The following is a 6,312-nucleotide window of genomic DNA, read 5'->3' on the forward strand; positions in this document are numbered from 1 at the left end:
ATTTTTTATCATGTGCGAAGATATTTTGTTTCAAAATTATTTAAAAATTGTTGTAAAATCCTTTTCAAAGATTAAACAAATGAGAAAACTCAGTTTCAGCGTCAGAGATAATGTTTAGCTGTTAAAAATTTGAAAAAAAAAACTGCCATTTTTCGTAAAAAAAATCATGTTTTTTGCGGTTGAAAAAACTTGGTCAAAACAATTTTAAGTGGAATTGCATGAACAGTTTGAAAACAATTTAAATAGATTCAAATGCATGTTAAAATATTTGAAATTGGTTAAGAATTCATGAAGTAATGGTTAAACATAGATACAGTTTTTAGTAAAATTAGGCAAAATGGAGTAAACTGCTCTTAACCAAAACTTGTTTTGATTTTAGACAAATTTGGTTCGCTACAATTTTTTTATTAATTTAAATTTGAAGGAATGATGCGTAAAGATTCAAAATTGGTTCAACAAAGTTATATATACTTCACTGAACGTTACTTTTTATAACTTGAAAATTTTGAAGTTTCTCCTATTATGTGATTCGAATTCATAAGAGCACACGAATTTTTGGTTCTGGGCTCATTTCAATAAGCCTCACCCTAGTTGACAATCACACAACTCAGCAGTCAAGAAATCACGGATGATTTGGCTCATCTATTTGACTCATTGCCTCGTATTTCCACAGTTTACTCACACAAAGCAATGATTTCTTGTTAGTAGTACTCTATATCGTAGTCAAAAGCATTAGTTTTTCACGAGTTTTTGTGAACATTATTTCTGAATCATCTATGAGTGCTTCGTGAAGCCCAAGCAGGACAGTTCGGTTTTGCGTAGTCCGATAGATTTAGCTCACGTTTTTCGCGCATGTTTTCGTCGCCGGAGGTTTTTTTTTCCTGTTTTGAGCGTCTTGCTGGGTAGTGCTTCGTAAAGCCCAAGCAGGACAGTTTTTACATTTAGAAATGGAATAGTTGAAAAGTGAAAAAATGAAAAAGTGATTTGTTAGATTTGTGTCCTCAGTACTGTTGGTTTTTGGCTGCCCTAAGTTCACCGAACCATCCGGAAGTGACAGGCAGCACATAAATTTAGAGAATCAATCCGGTGAGTTTGTTCCAGTATGATACTTTTTCTTTTGTGAGCCTTCCGGATCGTTTTTGTCCGCGTCGTGGAACTTCTGATCGTTTCTTGAACGGAAAATGTTATTTTCGGAGTTTTGATAATTATGTTCAGATTGCGCATTCTGTCCGGGCGGGTGTTACGCGACTAACAATCGGTTGTGGATGCTTTTTAACCGTTCGATGACCCTGGATCGATTCTGCTTTTCGTATAATTTTGAGCAGAAAAAACCGACTGTGTTATCCCAGGGTGTTTAGTTCGAACGCGCTTCCTTTCGTTTTTCGATTATCTAAAAATACAGTACCACCCAGTACAGTTTTTCAATGGGCACAGTACAGTTTTTCAATAGGCGTGATATTTTTTACGCGTATCGTTATTTTATACAATCCGATGACCCTGGAGGGATCGGTTTTGCTTTTTACTGGTTATTGAGCAAAAATATTACTGCACAATCGACAAGCATTTTCGCGAAATACTATTTATACTATAAATAAGCTATTGTTTTCTTTTTTGATTGCCGGCATTCAAAAGATTAAATTGAAAACGCTTAAACAACAAAATATTTATGGTCTATCGCCAGCTTTCTAGGCGAATCCTGACAATATACCTTCCCCAACCTCCAACTCCGTAGCACTTATGAGGGTGTCGCTGAGTCGGTGGCCTCTCATTAAGTAAGTGCTACATCAACATTTCCTTCCCCTATCCCAAGTTACGGTAAAGATGGGCGTGGCCGGGAATAGCGATATTCATGCTTTTAGTATTCTTGTTTATGATTTGAACAAGGTATACTCCCCTGCCTTGTTCTTGAAAGTAGTCAGGACGAGATTTATTAAAAAGAAACATGAATGTTGCTAGTATCCAATCTACGAAGTATACCCGTAACTACGCTAACGCTAACGCTAACGCTAACGCTAACGCTAACATTATTTCTGAATCATCTATGACGATTGAGAGATTTTTGCACGAAAAACTCAAGCATGAGATATTTGAGGCAGATCTCTTATGAGTTTGAACTAGCTCATTGATTGAGATTTTTAGTGTGAGTCGTATCAACACTGGTTTCTGGCGTTACGCCGCAACCGGGATAGAGCCTGCTTCTCAGCTAAGTGTCCTTATAAGAACAATCCGAAAAGAACATCGACGATGCGCTTCAAACACACGACCCTCAGCTTGATCTTGCTGAAAATCTGCTACGTTTACTGCTACGCTATATAACATAACATAAAATTATTATACTCGAAAAAATCATAATATAAGGAATCGGCATCATTCATCAAGTAATAAATCATGTTTTCAACCTATACGGCAGATGATAGAAATACCTTTGGGATGCCAAAAAATAGACGATTTGGCCGTTTTTCTGAGTAGAAAAAACTGAACTCAAAATTTTCAACACAGATCCTCAAGCGATTTGAGTGAGAGTTCAAAAAAATACGACGATTTTTCAGGTGCTCTGTCTCTCTCTCTCTTGTTGTGATGCTCACCTTTACTCACACTTCAAAGAACTGAGTGTGCCGCCCCAAACAAGACAGTCATCGGGGAGTTGTGGGACCATTATTTTATGGAATTTTACTCCGTAGTGTTATGTGCTACATCTTCCTCGCTCATTTTTTCGTTGCATTTCTGCTTAGCATTTTTCCGTCCCTCGCAAAGAGGCAAAAGCAGCACGATGCTTTTGAGTATGTCACTTAAACTCTGATGATGTTGAGAGTATTATCAGGCCTGCCTATAAGTAAAAGGACATTTTATCGCTGACGAATCATAACTTTTCACATAAATCGAAATTTGAGGACCAGGTCAAATAGGGCTCCAGTAAATCCTCCAAGAAAACTTTTTAAAAATTCCTTCAATATTCCTCTCAAGCTATCTCCCGAGACTGTTCCAGAGATTTCTCCAAGAACTCTTTCGAGGTTCCTCCAGGGATTTTACCATAAAGTCCTACCGAAATAAATCTCTATCGCAATTCTAACTGCGATTTCTCCAGAGCTTTCCCTGGCGGTGATGTCAAATATTCCTCCAGGAAGTACTTTTTATCGCTTCCAGACTTTCTAGACCGGATCCGGATAGGAATTTCACCAGGAGTTCCTCCTGGGATTCCTTTAAGGATTATTCCAGGATTTTTTTGCAGGGATATTCCCATATTAAGGGAACATTTCTGAAGGAGTTTCTGCTGGAATGCCGGAATGAAAGTGATTTCATCATAGATTCCTCCAGTAAAATCTTTACTGATATTCATCCAGGAATTTTTTTCAAAGATTCTTCCAATGATTCTTCAAGCGAGGAAGAATCTCTGAAGGAGAAATTTACTCCTACATTTTTTTTCTCATAAACGCCTCTAAGGGCTCCCTCCATGAAAATCTCAATAGGGATTTTTGAAACAGTTTCCTTTCAAAGCTTTTTTCAGGCTACACTAAGTGATATCTTCAAAAATTCTACTGGAGATTCTTTTAGAAATTTTTCATGAGATTTTCTCCAGGGATTGCTTCAGGAATTCTTCCAAAGGTTCCCCCGAAAGTTTCACCAAGGGATTTAAAAAGAATCACTTCGTAAATTCCTGAAGAGATTCCTCAAGAGTTTCCTCAAAAATTCTCCCAGGCAAGCCACTACAACCATACAAAAAACTCACCCATGACTTCCTCCAGGGATTTCATAAAAAAAAGAAAGCCCTCCAAGGTTTCAGTTCCTGGAGGGATTCTTGGAGCAATCTCTGGAGACATAATCTAGAGGTATTCCTAATGAAATTCCTTGTAAAAATCCTGGATAAAATCCCTGGAACATAAACATGCTTTTCGGCTACGCAGTCATTTTTTGTAGTCCTCTTATCATAAAGCCTGCGTAGACGAAGAGCATACTTTATTGAAATATACAGTCGATTCTCCACCAGCTCATTCCTGGAACATCTTCTGGAGGAAACCATTAGAGATTTTCTTGAGCAATCTTTGGAGAAATTGGCTGAAAAAAAAACTGGACAAATCTCTGCAGGAATCCCTGTAGAGATTATCATAGAGAAATTCCTAGAGGAGTCTTTGGAGAAAATCCAATGGGAAGGATTAGCTAAGTTAATTTCTGAAGAACTCCTAGAGGCATTTCTGGAAGAATCCCCTGTACAGATTTTTCTGAGGAAATCCCGGGAATAATCCTTGGAGGAATCCATAGAAAAATGTCTATAGAAATCACAAATGAAATCTCTGGAGGAGACATTTTTTAGACATTTCTGGACATTCCTGGAAGAAATTTTGAGGAATCGTTTGACAAATTTGTGTGATGTACAACGCCTAGAAGAAATCCTGGTGAAACTCCTTGGGTTTCCTGGTTGAATTCCTGAAGCGAGTCGTGAAAGGATCCCGGAATAAATTTTGGTAGAATCTCGAGAGGACTACTTGGAGATATCTTTGTATGTATCCGTGGAAGAATCCTCGGAACTACCTCTGGAGAAATCACTAGAGAAATATTTTGAGCAATCCTTGAAGAGAATCTGGAACAATAGGGTTCTAAAAATGTACGATAAATCTTGTTTTTATTAAGTTACACGACAGAGCGTGTCCTTGCTACTACCTTCGCAAATTTTCCCGCTCAAATAACGGCTCTATCATATTTAATGTTTTGGTTTTAAAAATGTGTCGAAATTTGAAATTTGACACAGGGGTCTTTTTAACACAACCCCTGTGTGATATTTTGGGAGGGACACGGAAAACAAAATACAACCCAAAATTTGAGTTTAAATCAAGGGGTGTGACAAAATCTTAAAAACCAGAAAACATATTTTTTTGTTTATAAACTAACGAATGCATTTAAAATTGAGTAAACATGTGTTTCTGGCCTTAACTTAAGTGTCTGGTACTTAAATTAGAATAAGGTTTTAGTACCCTATTACTGGAGGAATGCCTTGAAGATATCTCTGCAAGCATCTTTGGAGAAGTCTCTGGAAGATTTTCGCTTGAAATACCTGGGAGAAATCTCCGTAAAAAATACGAAGTATCCCTTTGAAAAAATCCTGAAATAGGTCTTAGAGGAATCCCTGTAGGAATTCCGAAAAGAATCTCACTTAAGATTTTACTGGAGGAATCTATTAAAGAATCACTGAAGATATTCTTGCAGGAACACTTTGCAAAATCTCTAATTAAAGGAGTGCCTGTAGCAATATCCCTTCAAATACTTGGAGGAATTCCTGAAGGAATTGTTTAAAGTATTCTTAGAGCCCTATCAGAACCGGTCTAAAATGTCTCATGGCAAACAAAAGTGGTGGGAATCCCTGGAAAATCGCTGTAAGGATTACGGTAGAGATAATCTTGAAGGATTTTCTGGTTTAATCCTTGGAGAATCTCCGGACGAATTCCTGGAGAAATCGTTGAAGACCTTCGAGAAGATGTTTTAAAAGGAATCTCTACAGGTTTTCCTGGAGAAAGCCCCATTTGAATTGGTCCCAAAATGCGATTGCTGTCAGAAGCGTCATATTCAGTTTTTTCATCTACTTATAGGTATTCTACTAAACAGCTCGAAGATTTATTATTGTCATATTTTTTTATTTGAAAGTTATCAAAATATGTAACATTAGTATAACCTACAACAAGAAAGAGAGTGTTATGATTCCTGTTAAACACTATTTTATTATATTTATTTTAAGAAAAGATTAAATTTTTACTGATGATCAACTAAATCCACCATTGCACAATAGTCCAAAAAGCTGTTTTACTCGGAAAAAAAGCATTTTGAGCTACAGAATGCAACATTTGAGGAAAACGGTCTTGTACAAAGTTGTTTGTATTATTTAGGCCTTTTGCTTGGTGTTATTGGTAAATATAGTGGTCCACATTTTCATGACAATTTTATAACTAGCTTTCTTATTTGCAGAAATTATAGTATACATTGGTGTGGGACAAAATTTAGATTCTCGCTCCAGTCCACTTTTGGATTGCATTTAGGTCCCATAACAACTGTGCAAAATTTCAGCTCGATCGGAGAAACTATATTTCAGCGCCAGCCGTTCAAAGTTTGTATGGAATTTACTATGGAAAACTTACTTTTGCAAAGAAAAATCGCCAGAAGTCACTAATTGACCTCTGTACACAGACATCGATAGTTATTTTTACGATGAAGAATATTGCCGAAGACCACGAACAATGCGACACTTGTGAAAAAAGTTATTCAGTGAAAACCTATTGGCAATGCGACGATATATATATAATATATATATATATATATATATATATA

Source organism: Aedes aegypti, unplaced genomic scaffold, assembly GCF_002204515.2.
Source record: "Aedes aegypti strain LVP_AGWG unplaced genomic scaffold, AaegL5.0 Primary Assembly AGWG_AaegL5_hic_scaff_765_PBJ_arrow, whole genome shotgun sequence".
Classification (NCBI taxonomy): domain Eukaryota; kingdom Metazoa; phylum Arthropoda; class Insecta; order Diptera; family Culicidae; genus Aedes; species Aedes aegypti.